The sequence below is a fragment of the Sinohyriopsis cumingii genome, chromosome 15 (genome assembly GCF_028554795.1).
Source record: "Sinohyriopsis cumingii isolate HCF-2022 chromosome 15, ASM2855479v2, whole genome shotgun sequence".
In the NCBI taxonomy this organism is placed as follows: Eukaryota; Metazoa; Mollusca; class Bivalvia; order Unionida; family Unionidae; genus Sinohyriopsis; species Sinohyriopsis cumingii.
In genome coordinates this window covers 14,997,605-15,015,555 of record NC_142975.1, presented here as the reverse complement: position 1 = coordinate 15,015,555, position 17,951 = coordinate 14,997,605, and the positions used below count along the sequence as shown (strand labels likewise).

Here is a 17,951-nt window from a genome sequence, read left to right as displayed (position 1 = left end):
AATAGTTTGACCTTGACTGTTTTAGTAAACACCAGGTGTTGATCTAGATCCTGACCTTGATTCAAAATTAGTAGCAACCACATAAATAAGTCATATTTTTATTTTATAATGATTGGTTGTTGTCGAGGTCATGATGGGACTACATGTTGAAGATGTAAATAATTTAATTTTTATTTTATTTCTTAGAGTAAAATGATTGGTTTTTGTCAGGGACACACTGGGTGTACATGATCTTTAACAAGCACATAATTTCTACGAGGGTTCTGGAACATGATTGCGTGGCCCCCTCTTTGCGTTTTTGAATAGGATATAACCTTTGGTTTGGAGAGACATTCTCAGTAGAAGCTGGGCTTTTTCTTTACACTGGAAGTTGTATGTTGTGCTGTTTGGAGTTAGTTCAAATTACTTGGATTCAAAAGGATTAATTCTTTTTTCATGTAAAACACATGTGCTTATGTGAAATTGTTGAACAAGGACAGCTTTTGTAAAAAAATTATTCAGATGTGCAAAACCAGAGCGATATTTCTTGTTTCTACAAGGAAATGTAGACTTCAGTGCTACAGGTTACAGCATAGGTCGTCATCTTCCATCTTGGATTCTTCATCGGAACTAGAACTTGAAATTATCAGAACATTTTCTTATTAGGACTACTAAAATTTTTTTCATGGATTATTCTTGGATTTGATTCTTAATTTGTTCCATTTTACAGAATTTTCCAAGGAAATAAATTATTGTATTTTTTCAAAGGTTGTTGTTTTCACTCTTTCTTGTGCTACTGTTTATTTGAGCTAAAACATGTAACATAAGACAGGTCTACTTCAGATGTAGCTACATATAGGCTATTATATATAATCATGTCTACTTCGGATGTATCTACATACTGGTTATTATTTATAATCATGACTACTACACATGTACCTACATATAGGTTATTCTACTTCACATGTAGCTACATATAGGTTATTACTTATAATCACATCTAATACAGATGTACCTACATATAGGTTATTACAGATGTACCTACATATATGTTATTACTTTTAATCGTATCATCTTCAGATGTAGCTACATATATGTTATTACTTATAATCATATCATCTACAGATGTAGCTACAAATAGGTTATTACCGCTCCAGTGGTCTAGTGGTTAGAGCATCCACCTCGGATGTGTGATGTCATGGGTTCGATCCCCGGCCGAGTCATACCAAAGACTTACAAAATTGGTACTAACAGCTACCTCGCATTGTGCTCAGCATTAAGAGGTTAGTGTTAGGACTGGTTGGCCTGGTGTCAGGATAATGTGACTGGGTGGGACATCATACTACGTGTCTGTGGCATGATGCCCCAGTGCTAAGCACTAAGACATCATTATAAACTGCCACACTACAGACATCATAGTGATATGACTGAAAAATTGGTAAAGCTACATTAAAAATCCAAATCACACACACACACACTTATAATAATGCCTACTACAGATGTAGCTACATATAGGTTATTACTTATAATCATGTGTACTATAGATGTACCTACATATAGGTTATTACTTATAATCATGTCTACACGGATTTAGCTACATGTAGGTTATTATAATCATGTCTACACAGATTTAGCTAAATAAAGTTTATTACTTATCACATCCACTACAGATTTAGCCACATAAAGGCTAAAATCGCAATTCATGGGAAATTATATGCCAGGAATGAATCCCAAATGGTTCAAAATGACACTTGGAGCACTGTGAGAACCATGTATATACATTTCATTTCGTGCTAAAATTATACAGTAGAACTTTGATTATCTGTAACTCTATTAACCATCAGTCTCTGTTAACCATCAGGGCATTGTATGTTAAAATATTAAAACAGGCACATCAATATATGTATATGTTATGATTTTTTGATAACCAGGTCTATTGTATAATATTTTTAATGTACATATTCTATTATCCATCAATATGATACTCAAATATATGGCAAAATTCAATAACAAGGTACTGGTTCACTTGGAACATTGGTTGTTTCAGGCATATTGGTATTCTTCCAGATAATTACCTGTCATCAAATTCTGGACTTGGAATCCTATTAAGTTGTCATTTAGGACATTTAGTGTATGTTGCTGAACCTATCCAATAATATATATAACTCATGTCATGTAGGACATTTAGGGTCTGTTGTTGAAGGTATTCAATAATATATATAACTCATGTCATGTAGGACATTTAGGGTCTGTTGTTGAAGGTATTCAATAGTATATATGACTCGTGTCATTTAGGACATTTAGTGTCTGTTGCTGAACCTATTCAATAGTATATATAACTCGTGTCATGTAGGACATTTATGGTCTGTTGTTGAAGGTATTCAATAATATATATAACTCATGTCATGTAGGACATTTATGGTCTGTTGTTGAAGGTATTCAATAATATATATAACTCGTGTCATGTAGGACATTTATGGTCTGTTGTTGAAGGTATTCAATAATATATATAACTCATGTCATGTAGGACATTTAGGGTCTGTTGTTGAAGGTATTCAATAATATATATAACTCATGTCATGTAGGACATTTATGGTCTGTTGCTGAAGGTATTCAATAATATATATAGCTCATGTCATGTAGGACATTATGGGTCTGTTGCTGAAGTATTGAATAATATATATAACTCATGTATGACATTTATGGTCTGTTGTTGAAGGTATTCAATAATATACATAGCTCATGTAATGTAGGACATTTAAGGCCTGTTGCTGAATGTATTCAATAATGTATATAGCTCATGTCATGTAGGACATTTATGGTTGTTGCTGAAGTATTGAATAATATACATAGCTCATGTCATGTAGGACATTTATGGTCTGTTGTTGAAGGTATTCAATAATATATATAACTCGTGTCATTTAGAACATTTAGTGTCTGTTGTTGAAGGTATTCAATAATATATATAACTCATGTCATGTAGGACATTTATGGTCTGTTGTTGAAGGTATTCAATAATATATATAACTCGTGTCATGTAGGACATTTATGGTCTGTTGTTGAAGGTATTCAGTAATATATATAGCTCATGTCATTTAGAACATTTAGTGTCTGTTGTTGAAGGTATTCAATAATATATATAACTCATGTCATGTAGGACATTTAGGGCCTGTTGTTGAAGGTATTCAATAATATATATAACTCATGTCATGTAGGACATTTAGGGCCTGTTGTTGAAGGTATTCAATAATATATATAACTCGTGTCATGTAGGACATTTAGGGCCTGTTGTTGAAGGTATTCAATAATATATATAACTCGTGTCATTTAGAACATTTAGTGTCTGTTGTTGAAGGTATTCAATAATATATATAACTCATGTCATGTAGGACATTTATGGTCTGTTGTTGAAGGTATTCAATAATATATATAGCTCATGTCATTTAGAACATTTAGTGTCTGTTGTTGAAGGTATTCAATAATATATATAACTCATGTCATGTAGGACATTTAGGGCCTGTTGTTGAAGGTATTCAATAATATATATAACTCGTGTCATTTAGAACATTTAGTGTCTGTTGTTGAAGGTATTCAATAACATATATAACTTATGTCATGTAGAACATTTATCATCTGTTGTTGAAGGTATTCAATAATAAATATAGCTCAAGTCATGTAGGACATTTAGGGCCTGTTGCTGAACATATTCAATAATATATATAACTTGTGTCATGTAGGACATTTATGGTCTGTTGTTGAAGGTATTCAATAGTATATATAACTCATGTCATGTAGGACATTTAGGGTCTGTTGTTGAAGGTACATGTATTCAATAGTATATATAACTCATGTCATGTAGGACATTTATTGTCTGTTGTTGAAGGTATTCAATAATATATATAACTCGTGTCATGTAGGACATTTAGGGTCAGTTGCTGAAGGTATTCAATAATATATATAACTCGTGTCATGTAGGACATTTATGGTCTGTTGTTGAAGGTATTCAGTAATATATATAGCTCATGTCATGTAGGACATTTAGGGCCTGTTGTTGAAGGTATTCAATAATATATATAACTCATGTCATGTAGGACATTTAGGGCCTGTTGTTGAAGGTATTCAATAGTATATATAACTCATGTCATGTAGGACATTTAGGGCCTGTTGTTGAAGGTATTCAATAATATATATAACTCATGTCATGTAGGACATTTAGGGCCTGTTGTTGAAGGTATTCAATAATATATATAACTCATGTCATGTACGTCATTTAGGGCCTGTTGTTGAAGGTATTCAATAATATATATAGCTCATGTCATGTAGGACATTTAGGGCCTGTTGTTGAAGGTATTCAATAATATATATAACTCATGTCATGTAGGACATTTAGGGCCTGTTGTTGAAGGTATTCAATAATATATATAACTCATGTCATGTAGGACATTTAGGGTCTGTTGTTGAACATATTCAATAATATATATAGCTCATGTCATGTAGGACATTTAGGGCCTGTTGTTGAAGGTATTCAATAATATATATAACTCATGTCATGTAGGACATTTAGGGTCTGTTGTTGAACATATTCAATAATATATATAGCTCATGTCATGTAGGACATTTATGGTCTGTTGTTGAAGGTATTCAATAGTATATATAACTCGTGTCATGTAGGACATTTATGGTCTGTTGTTGAAGGTATTCAATAGTATATATAACTTATGTCATGTATGACATTTAGGTTCTGTTGCTGAAGGTATTCAGTAATATATATAGCTCATGTCATGTAGGACATTTATGGTCTGTTGTTGAAGGTATTCAGTAATATATATAGCTCATGTCATGTAGGACATTTATGGTCTGTTGTTGAAGGTATTCAGTAATATATATAGCTCATGTCATGTAGGACATTTAGGGCCTGTTGTTGAAGGTATTCAATAATATATATAACTCATGTCATGTAGGACATTTAGGGCCTGTTGTTGAAGGTATTCAATAGTATATATAACTCATGTCATGTAGGACATTTAGGGTCTGTTGTTGAAGGTATTCAATAATATATATAACTCATGTCATGTAGGACATTTATGGTCTGTTGTTGAAGGTATTCAATAGTATATATAACTCATGTCATGTATGACATTTATGGTCTGTTGTTGAAGGTATTCAATAATATATATAACTCATGTCATGTAGGACATTTAGGGTCTGTTGTTGAAGGTATTCAATAATATATATAACTCATGTCATGTAGGACATTTAGGGCCTGTTGTTGAAGGTATTCAATAATATATATAACTCATGTCATGTAGGACATTTAGGGTCTGTTGTTGAACATATTCAATAATATATATAGCTCATGTCATGTAGGACATTCAGGGCCTGTTGTTGAAGGTATTCAATAATATATATAACTCATGTCATGTAGGACATTTAGGGTCTGTTGTTGAACATATTCAATAATATATATAGCTCATGTCATGTAGGACATTTAGGGCCTGTTGTTGAAGGTATTCAATAATATATATAACTCATGTCATGTAGGACAGTTAGGGTCTGTTGTTGAACATATTCAATAATATATATAGCTCATGTCATGTAGGACATTTAGGGCCTGTTGTTGAAGGTATTCAATAATATATATAACTCATGTCATGTAGGACATTTAGGGTCTGTTGTTGAACATATTCAATAATATATATAGCTCATGTCATGTAGGACATTTAGGGCCTGTTGTTGAAGGTATTCAATAATATATATAACTCATGTCATGTAGGACATTTAGGGTCTGTTGTTGAACATATTCAATAATATATATAACTCATGTCATGTAGGACATTTAGGGCCTGTTGTTGAAGGTATTCAATAATATATATAACTCATGTCATGTAGGACATTTATGGTCTGTTGTTGAAGGTATTCAGTAATATATATAACTCGTGTCATGTAGGACATTTATGGTCTGTTGTTGAAGGTATTCTATAGTATATATAACTCATGTCATGTATGTCATTTAGGGCCTGTTGTTGAAGGTATTCAATAATATATATAACTCATGTCATGTATGACATTTAGGTTCTGTTGCTGAAGATATTCAATAATATATAAAACTCTTGTCATGGAGGACATTTACAGTCTGTTGCTGAAGGTATTCAATAATATATATAACTCATGTCATGGAGGACATTTACAGTCTGTTGCTGAAGGTATTTAGTGATATTTCTCATGTCTTGAAGGGCATTTAGTGTCTGTTGAAGATATTCAATAATATCTCATGTCCTTGGACTGCAGAGGGCAAAAGTTATTGATCACTTTTGGGTGCTTTTCATTGGCATTTCCTTTTTGGTAATATATCATTGGAGAGATATTGGCAGATGCATGTAAGACAAATGAAAATGAAGCTGAAGCTGATGCCATCATTTTCTTGCTGATAGATTCCAATACATCTGATTCTTATTTTTGTTTGCTTGAATGGGCCACTTATTCCAGTTAATAAGTCATTTGCCAAACTAGTGTTTACCGAGATATAATTTCATCCCTACGTAAGCACATGATTCAGAAAGGAGTTTTGTTTTCAATCAATATTTCTCAACCAGTGCACATGCGGGTTTTTATAATTTGTATGTTCTATGAATAGTAGAATTAATTTACTGTAACTGATACAACTTGCATGACTTACATTTTGATTTTAATTACATTGTAAGGCATTTACAAATTAGCCGTACTGCAGGTACCCACGGTAAATTGGTTATTCTGTTTATACCAATCTGTTCATGGTGTGTGCATGATGACCACATTGCTATTATATACATTAGGCTGCGTAATGCATAAACAGATTAGACTCTATGTCATCTTCATTTTCTCCATGATTTCAAATAAATAGCACAGACAGATCAGTCAGTATGCAGTGTTCATTTTATCTGTAATTACAAACAAATAACAATGACAGATTATACAGTATGCTATGTTCATGTTATTCATGATTTCAAAAACAAATAGCAACAATAGATTAGGCTTATGCTGTATTAATGTTATCCATAATTTCAAACAAATAGCATTGACAGATTAGATTATATGCACATACAAATTAGACTGTATGCTGTATTAATTGTATCTATGATTTCAAACAAGTAACAATGACAGATTAGACTTTATGCTGTATTAATTTTATCAATGGTTTCAAAGAAATATCATTGCCAGTTTAGACTGTTTTATTCATTTTATCAATGATTTCTAACAAATAGCAATTACATATTAGACTGTAATGTTGTACTCATGTTATCCATGAGTTCATAGAAATAGCATAGACAGGTTAGATTGTATGCTGTATTCATTTTGTCTGTGATTTCAAATAGAAATGACAGATTAGACTATACTGTATTCATTGTATCCATGATTTCAAACAAATAGCAGTGATTTATTAGACTGTATGCTGTATTCATTTTATCCATTATTTCAAACAAATAGCTTATTTCCAGACCAGGATCAACAATTCCAATTTTGACTTACTATTCAGGCAAGGTTGATATGGGAAACAATGGCCTGGAGATTTCTAAATTTGAGCTTGTTGGTTTAGGAAATTCTCATTGCAGTATCAGATCTGGATCTATCCTGGTTTCAGTTGGGCTTTTTAAAAAATAGATCTGTTTTAGATCTTTGGTTACATAATGCAATATTAGATCGGAATCTGTCCTGATTTCAGTTGGGTGTTTATATATACCAGATTTCATACCATATTGCAGTTTTAACCCTAATGCAGTTCAGTTAATATAGTCAGTGGTTAATGGACATGACTTCCATACTCTAACAAATGGAGAGATGCACATATCAGAGACCCTGAAATCTCTATTTTACTAATGTGTCTGGCAGATAAAAGGTTATGATCCATATTTACTGTGACCAACTGGACATCAGTCATCAGATTTCTCAAGTATGTTTATCAATTATACTGTTATATAAACATGTTTAACAAAGTACATTTAAAAGGTCACTAGGTCATATTAGCAGGGTTTATTTTGGTTAGACAATCAAGAAAGATGTTGCTGGTGAGGCTTAATTCAAAAGTGACTAGGTCTAGTTTGCACATTGTTTCTTTGTTGGACTGTCAGTAGAGGTATTACCAACTAAACTTTTGGTCATTATGTTTCTATAGTAGGGACAGTTGATATGATTTAACTGTTTCTTAAATTTATTGTCTTGTACATAGTCATATTGTATAGAATCCACACATCAAGAGATGTTCTGCTTCTGCAGTCTGAAAATAAAAGCAGATTCTTTACAGCACACTCACCCCAGCACCTTATGGACATTAATCATTTGGTTTAACAGGTTTAGCTCCATGGTCTCTGTAGTAAGTGAGGACAACAGGCATTTGTGTTTATGTAAAGTAATTAAATGATTATTTATAAGACTAATAATTAGTTTTAGATTTTGAAAGTGCTGATGACACTCGAGACAAGATAGTAGATTAAGTGGCTCAGGTTAGCAATAGTAACTTGTATATAGTTTTAAAGGAAATATATATTTCTTACAATCTTTGCCAGCCATTACACCTAAAGTACATTTATTTAACCTTTATATTTTGAGGGAGAGGTTCAAAGTAAGTGTGAGTCTGATCAGATGTTGCAATATATATATATATATATATATATATATATATATATATATATATATATATATATATATATATATATATATATATATACACATACATACACACACACACCATGTTCAGCACCTAATACCTTTAAAACCAAATATGTGAAGTTCTTTGCCTAAATTAAGAAGAAGAAAAAACATTGACAACCAAAAAATTACTTTATCTTACTTTACAGGAAATGAACATCAATTAGGTGTTACATGTTTTACAAATATTAAGACTGCTTGTTGTGAAATTTGATAGTATAATGTTTGAAAGAGGAAATGATTTTTAAAAAAGTGAGAAAAAAATACTGTGAGAGGAAACAGTGAATCATGGAAATACGGTACAAAAGACAACAGATTTTCAGGTATATTTTAATAATTAAGTATATTAATCTTTTTTTTAACTGCAAATTGTTTATCTCTTTTGAAAGATTTTATATTACAATGCACAAATTTATGGCTTTTCAGGATCTCTGCACATTACATTTTTTTAAGGCAGAATTGATTGAAAAGCCAAATGTGAATTTTTGTTTTAATCTGATTATTATCATGGATGATCTAAGCATTACATTGAATCTTGTAAACCACTCCGAAATGTAGGTGGGTGGGTAACTAACTTTACCAAATTAATGTAGCTTTTTTAAATGTATTCTATCCATTATTTATTTCATTTTTCAGGAATCAAAGCAAGCACAAATAGCCACATTGTCCTGAGAAGTTAGACATGAAAGTAAGTTTCCCAAGAAGAATCTATGTTAAATTTAGGAAATATTAATCATGTGGGTTTTTGATTTTCTTATGACTCTGAAGTTAAAATTTGGCAAAACAATGGCACTAGCATTTTTGAGCCTATAATTTTACAGATATGGATCGATTTCAGTAAATTTTAAAACTTGACATGGGGGAAATAATTAAAGGTACCTCTACGTTCATGGTATGTATGTCATTATAAATAGGCATGTTTTAATCATAAGATTTATATGCTGCACATACATTGGTCTCACTACAAGACACCTCAGTATTAAACTGCACACACATTGGTCTCCCTATAAGACACCTCAGTATTATACTGCACATACATTGGTCTCCTATAAGATACCTCAGTATTATACTGCACATACATTGGTCTCCTATAAGACACCTCAGTATTATACTGCACATACATTGGTCTCCCTATAAGATACCTCGGTATTATACTGCACATACATTGGTCTCTCTATAAGACACCTCAGTATTATACTACTAATACAAGAGTCCATCAGGATAAAACACCACAGTATAATGCTTCATATACAGTGGTCTCACTACAGGTCACCTCAGTATTATACTGCATATACAATGGTCTCACTATAAGACACCTCAGTATTATACTGCATATACAATAGTCTGTCTGTAAAACACCTCTTAGTATTATAATGTATATACATTGGTCTCTCACTATAAGATACCCCATTATTATACTGCATATACAATAGTCTCACTATAAGATGCCTCAGTAATATACTGCATATACAGTGGTCTCACTATAAGATGCCTCAGTATTATTCTGCATATACAATGGTCTCACTATAAGATGCCTCAGTATTATACTGCATATACAATAGTGTCTCTGTAAAACACCTCTTAGTATTATACTGTATATACATTGGTCCCTCACTATAAGATACCCCAGTATTATACTGCATATACAGTGGTCTCACTGGATGACACTTCAGTATTATACTGCATATTCAGTAGTCCTATGCTATAAGATACCTCAATATTATACTGCACATACAGTGGTCTCCCTATAAGACACCTCAGTAATATACTGCATATACAATGGTCTCCCTATAAGACACCTCAGTAATATACTGCATATACAATGGTCCCTTACTATAAGATTCCTCAGTATTGTACTGCATGTGTGTGTGTGTGTGAGTTTGTGTATGTGTCTGTTGCATATTCCCATGTCTAGATTGTGGGCTTTAAAGGCAGTCTCTCAGACTACATGGCCTGCTAAACCCTATCACTCATCCTAATAACATAATATTCCAGAATCCAGTCTGGAAGCCCACATGCATGATATAACAAAACTTCCTGTTTGTTATATCATTTAAATGCTTTTGAATGGAAGTCCCCAAAGGCTTGGTAGACTTGGTTACTTGTTCAGTTTCTAACCCAGTTCAATTCATCAGGGCACCAGATAAGAAACCACATGTATACCTTTTGTGATGAGGAAAGATAATATTAAACAAAGTCCTTTTTCAGGCAGTTGTACATTATTTAAGATTTGTGTTGGCATGTAAAAACATGCAAGGTTGTTCTGTGTCTTGGCAGTTCAGGTAAAATGTCTTGCCAAGGTAAATATTGAGTGTTGACCCATACTTCATTGGGCAGGGTTTGAAACCCTGAGTGCTTGTGACTATGAGTCCAGCATGCTAAACAAGGGAGCCACCAAAGCTTCCAGTTGTGTATTGTTGATATTGACCTAGTCAGTTTGTGTAGTGTTGATATTGACCTAGTCAGTTTGTGTATTGTTGATATTGACCTAGTCAGTTTGTGTAGTGTTGATATTGACTTAGTCAGTTTGTGTATTGTTGATATTGACCTAGTCAGTTTGTGTATTGTTGATAATGACCTAGTCAGTTTGTGTATTGTTGATATTGACCTAGTCAGTTTGTGTATTGTTGATATTGACCTAGTCAGTTTGTGTATTGTTGATATTGACCTAGTCAGTTTGTGTATTGTTGATATTGACCGAGTCAGTTTGTGTATTGTTGATATTGACCTAGTCAGTTTGTGTATTGTTGATATTGACCTAGTCTGTTTGTGTAGTGTTGATATTGACCTAGTCAGTTTGTGTAGTGTTGATATTGACCTAGTCAGTTTGTATAGTGTTGATATTGACCTAGTCAGTTTGTGTATTGTTGATATTGACCTAGTCAGTTTGTGTATTGTTGATATTGACCTAGTCCGTTTGTGTAGTGTTGATATTGACCTAGTCAGTTTGTGTAGTGTTGATATTGACCTGGTTCGTTTGTGTAGTGTTGATATTGACCTAGTCAGTTTGTGTAGTGTTGATATTGACCGAATCAGTGTGTGTATTGTTGATATTGACCTAGTCAGTTTGTGTAGTGTTGATATTGACCTAGTCAGTTTGTGTGTTGTGTATACTGACCTAGTCAGTTTGTGTAGTGTTGATATTGACCTAGTCAGTTTGTATAGTGTTGATATTGACCTAGTCAGTTTGTGTATTGTTGATATTGACCTAGTCAGTTTGTGTATTGTTGATATTGACCTAGTCCGTTTGTGTAGTGTTGATATTGACCTAGTCCATTTGTGTAGTGTTGATATTGACCTAGTCAGTTTGTGTAGTGTTGATATTGACCTGGTTCGTTTGTGTAGTGTTGATATTGACCTAGTCAGTTTGTGTAGTGTTGATATTGACCTAGTCAGTTTGTGTATTGTTGATATTGACCTAGTCAGTTTGTGTAGTGTTGATATTGACCTAGTCAGTTTGTGTATTGTTGATATTGACCTAGTCAGTTTGTGTAGTGTTGATATTGACCGAGTCAGTTTGTGTATTGTTGATATTGACCTAGTCAGTTTGTGTAGTGTTGATATTGACCTAGTCAGTTTGTGTATTGTTGATATTGACCTAGTCAGTTTGTGTAGTGTTGATATTGACCTAGTCAGTTTGTGTATTGTTGATATTGACCTAGTCAGTTTGTGTAGTGTTGATATTGACCTAGTCAGTTTGTGCTTTGGTTTCAGGTACAAATATCAATTTCATAATTGATGTAAAATAACAAATTAGTGTGAATTTCTGGAATTTATGATACTTGTAAATTATGAAGTAGTATATTTGGTTAGAATATTCTTTTAGGCATGATGCTGGGTACAACAGGCAGAAAAATGAAGATATATGGTCAGAAATATTCCTTTATTATTACTTTGTTATATATAAATGTTTTATAAATAAAAAATAAGAATTCAGTAAATTAAAAGTTTAGCTCCTATAGAAAAATATCATGATTATTTTTCATGGATATGAATAGTACAAGTATTGCAAATTAATTAATACATTTATTGTAATTTATTGACAAGTACTAAAAAACGTGTTCATTTTTAAAATATATGGTAGGTATATGTTGCATTCTTGTTCTAAGGCATTGACAGAAGGTTTTGCAGGTTACTTCTGGTAAAAGAAAAACATGGGACTATTGCTAACTGTCAAAACATGGGACTATTGCTAACTGTCAAAACACTGGACTACTGCTAACTGTCAAAACCTGTAAATGCTCTTTAGCTGAGTCATTTGATATATAAGGACAGAAGCCATTTGATATGTAAGGACAGAAGCCATTTGATATGTAAGGACAGAAGCCATTTGATATGTAAGGACAGAAGCCATTTGATATATAAGGACAGAAGCCATTTTGATGTATGAGGACAGAAGCCATTTGATGTATAAGGACAGATGACATTTGACATATAAGGACAGATGACATTTGACGTATAAGGACATAAGCCATTTGATATATAAGGAGAGAAGCCATTTGATGTATAAGGACAGATGACATTTGATATATAAGGACAGATGACATTTGATATATAAGGACAGAAGCCATTTGATGTATAAGGACAGATGACATTTGATATATAAGGAAAGAAGCCATTTGATGTATAAGGACAGATGACATTTGATATATGAGGACAGAAGCCATTTGATGTATAAGGACAGATGACATTTGACATATAAGGACAGATGACATTTGACGTATAAGGACATAAGCCATTTGATGTATAAGGACAGAAGCCATTTGATGTATAAGGACAAAAGTCATTTGATATATAAGGACAGATGACATTTGACATATAAGGACATAAGCCATTTGATATATAAGGACAGATGACATTTGATATATAAGGAAAGAAGCCATTTGATGTATAAGGACAGATGACATTTGATGTATAAGGACAGATGACATTTGATATATAAGGACAGATGACATTTGATATATAAGGAAAGAAGCCATTTGATGTATAAGGACAGATGACATTTGATGTATAAGGACAGAAGCCATTTGATACATAAGGACAGATGACATTTGATGTATAAGGACAGATGACATTTGATGTATAAGGACAGATGACATTTGATATATAAGGACAGATGACATTTGATATATAAGGACAGAAGCCATTTGATGTATAAGGACAGATGACATTTGATATATGAGGACAGAAGCCATTTGATGTATAAGGACAGATGACATTTGATATATAAGGACAGAAGCCATTTGATGTATGAGGATGGAAGCCATTTCATATCTGAGGACAGAAGAGATTTGATATATGAGGACAGAAACAATTTGATATATAAGGACTGAAGCCATTTGATGTATGAGGATGGAAGCCATTTGATGTATGAGGACAGAAACCATTTGATATATAAGGACAGAAGCCATTTGATGTATGAGGATGGAAGCCATTTGATGTATGAGGACAGAAACCATTTGATATATGAGGACAGAAACCATTTGATATATGAGGACAGAAGCCATTTGATGTATGAGGATGGAAGCCATTTGATGTATAAGGACAGAAGCCATTTGATGGATAAGGACAGAAGTCATTTGACATATAAGGACAGATGACATTTGATATATAAGGACAGATGACATTTGATATATAAGGACAGATGACATTTGATGTATAAGGACAGAAGCCATTTGATATATAAGGACAGAAGCCATTTGATATCTAAGGACAGAAGCCATTTGATATATAAGGACAGAAGCCATTTGATATATAAGGACAGAAGCCATTTGATGTATAAGGACAGAAGCCATTTGATATCTAAGGACAGAAGCCATTTGATATATAAGGACAGATGACATTTGACGTATAAGGACATAAGCCATTTGATGTATAAGGACAGAAGCCATTTGATGTATAAGGACAGATGACATTTGATATATGAGGACAGAAGCCATTTGATGTATAAGGACAGATGACATTTGACGTATAAGGACATAAGCCATTTGATATATAAGGACAGAAGCCATTTGATGTATAAGGACAGATGACATTTGATATATGAGGACAGAAGCCATTTGATATATAAGGACAGATGACATTTGACGTATAAGGACATAAGCCATTTGATATATAAGGACAGAAGCCATTTGATGTATAAGGACAGATGACATTTGATATATGAGGACAGAAGCCATTTGATATCTAAGGACAGAAGCCATTTGATGTATAAGGACAGAAGTCATTTGATGTATAAGGACAGATGACATTTGATGTATAAGGACAGATGACATTTGATGTATAAGGACAGATGACATTTGATGTATAAGGACAGATGACATTTGATGTATAAGGACAGATGACATTTGATGTATAAGGACAGATGACATTTGATATATAAGGACAGATGACATTTGATGTATAAGGACAGATGACATTTGATGTATAAGGACAGAAGTCATTTGATGTATAAGGACAGAAGCCATTTGATGTATAAGGACAGATGACATTTGATGTATGAGGACAGATGACATTTGATATATAAGGACAGATGACATTTGATGTATAAGGACAGATGACATTTGATGTATAAGGACAGATGACATTTGATGTATAAGGACAGATGACATTTGATATATAAGGACAGATGACATTTGATATATAAGGACAGATGACATTTGATGTATGAGGACAGAAGCCATTTGATGTATAAGGACAGAAGTCATTTGATGTATAAGGACAGATGACATTTGATGTATAAGGACAGATGACATTTGATGTATAAGGACAGATGACATTTGATATATAAGGACAGATGACATTTGATATATAAGGACAGATGACATTTGATGTATGAGGACAGAAGCCATTTGATGTATAAGGACAGAAGTCATTTGATGTATAAGGACAGATGACATTTGATGTATAAGGACAGATGACATTTGATGTATAAGGACAGATGACATTTGATGTATAAGGACAGATGACATTTGATGTATAAGGACAGATGACATTTGATATATAAGGACAGATGACATTTGATGTATGAGGACAGAAGCCATTTGATGTATAAGGACAGAAGTCATTTGATGTATAAGGACAGATGACATTTGATGTATAAGGACAGATGACATTTGATGTATAAGGACAGATGACATTTGATGTATAAGGACAGATGACATTTGATGTATCAGGACAGATGACATTTGATGTATAAGGACAGATGACATTTGATGTATAAGGACAGATGACATTTGATATATAAGGACAGAAGCCATTTGATATATAAGGACAGAAGCCATTTGATATATAAGGACAGATGACATTTGATGTATAAGGACAGAAGCCATTTGATGTATAAGGACAGAAGCCATTTGATGTATAAGGACAGATGACATTTGATATATGAGGACAGAAGCCATTTGATATATAAGGACAGAAGCCATTTGATGTATAAGGACAGATGACATTTGATGTATAAGGACAGATGACATTTGATATATAAGGACAGAAGCCATTTGATGTATAAGGACAGAAGCCATTTGATATATAAGGACAGAAGCCATTTGATGTATAAGGACAGATGACATTTGATATATGAGGACAGAAGCCATTTGATGTATAAGGACAGAAGCCATTTGATATCTAAGGACAGAAGCCATTTGATATATAAGGACAGATGACATTTGACGTATAAGGACATAAGCCATTTGATATATAAGGACAGAAGCCATTTGATGTATAAGGACAGAAGCCATTTGATGTATAAGGACAGATGACATTTGATATCTAAGGACAGATGACATTTGATATATAAGGACAGAAGCCATTTGATGTATAAGGACAGATGACATTTGACATATAAGGACAGAAGCCATTTGATATATAAGGACAGAAGTCATTTGATGTATAAGGACAGAAGCCATTTGATATATAAGGACAGATGACATTTGACGTATAAGGACATAAGCCATTTGATATATAAGGACAGAAGTCATTTGATGTATAAGGACAGATGACATTTGACATATAAGGACAGATGACATTTGACATATAAGGACAGAAGCCATTTGATATATAAGGACAGAAGTCATTTGATGTATAAGGACAGAAGCCATTTGATATATAAGGACAGAAGCCATTTGATGTATAAGGACAGAAGTCATTTGATGTCTAAGGACAGAAGCCATTTGATATATAAGGACAGATGACATTTGACGTATAAGGACATAAGCCATTTGATATATAAGGACAGAAGCCATTTGATGTATAAGGACAGAAGCCATTTGATGTATAAGGACAGATGACATTTGATATCTAAGGACAGAAGCCATTTGATATATAAGGACAGAAGCCATTTGATATATAAGGACAGAAGCCATTTGATGTATAAGGACAGAAGCCATTTGATATCTAAGGACAGAAGCCATTTGATATATAAGGACAGATGACATTTGATATATGAGGACAGAAGCCATTTGATATATAAGGACAGATGACATTTGATATCTAAGGACAGAAGCCATTTGATATATAAGGACAGAAGCCATTTGATATATAAGGACAGAAGCCATTTGATGTATAAGGACAGAAGCCATTTGATATCTAAGGACAGAAGCCATTTGATATATAAGGACAGATGACATTTGACGTATAAGGACATAAGCCATTTGACATATAAGGACAGATGACATTTGATATATAAGGACAGAAGCCATTTGATATATAAGGACAGAAGCCATTTGATATATAAGGACAGATGACATTTGATATATAAGGACAGAAGCCATTTGATGTATAAGGACAGAAGTCATTTGACATATAAGGACAGATGACATTTGATATATAAGGACAGAAGCCATTTGATGTATAAGGACAGAAGCCATTTGATGTATAAGGACAGAAGTCATTTGACATATAAGGACAGATGACATTTGATATATAAGGACAGATGACATTTGATATATAAGGACAGATGACATTTGATGTATAAGGACAGAAGCCATTTGATGTATAAGGACAGAAGCCATTTGATATCTAAGGACAGAAGCCATTTGATATATAAGGACAGAAGCCATTTGATATATAAGGACAGAAGCCATTTGATGTATAAGGACAGAAGCCATTTGATATCTAAGGACAGAAGCCATTTGATATATAAGGACAGAAGCCATTTGATGTATAAGGACAGAAGCCATCTGATATCTAAGGACAGAAGCCATTTGATATATAAGGACAGATGACATTTGATATATAAGGACAGATGACATTTGATATCTAAGGACAGATGACATTTGATGTATAAGGAC

At 33.0% G+C, this 17,951-nt stretch overlaps 1 protein-coding gene across 2 annotated transcripts in view; it reads left to right on the top strand.

Moving 5' to 3' along the window:
• The window catches only part of LOC149781297 (putative N-acetylated-alpha-linked acidic dipeptidase), a 324,099-nt gene that overhangs the window by 20,028 nt on the left and 286,120 nt on the right, over positions 1–17,951 (top strand). For both annotated transcript variants that reach the window (XM_089935382.1, XM_089935384.1), the window contains exon 2: positions 9,298–9,349. The gene's annotated coding sequence lies outside the window, so the exon portion shown is untranslated. The remainder of the gene's footprint in view (positions 1–9,297; positions 9,350–17,951) is intronic.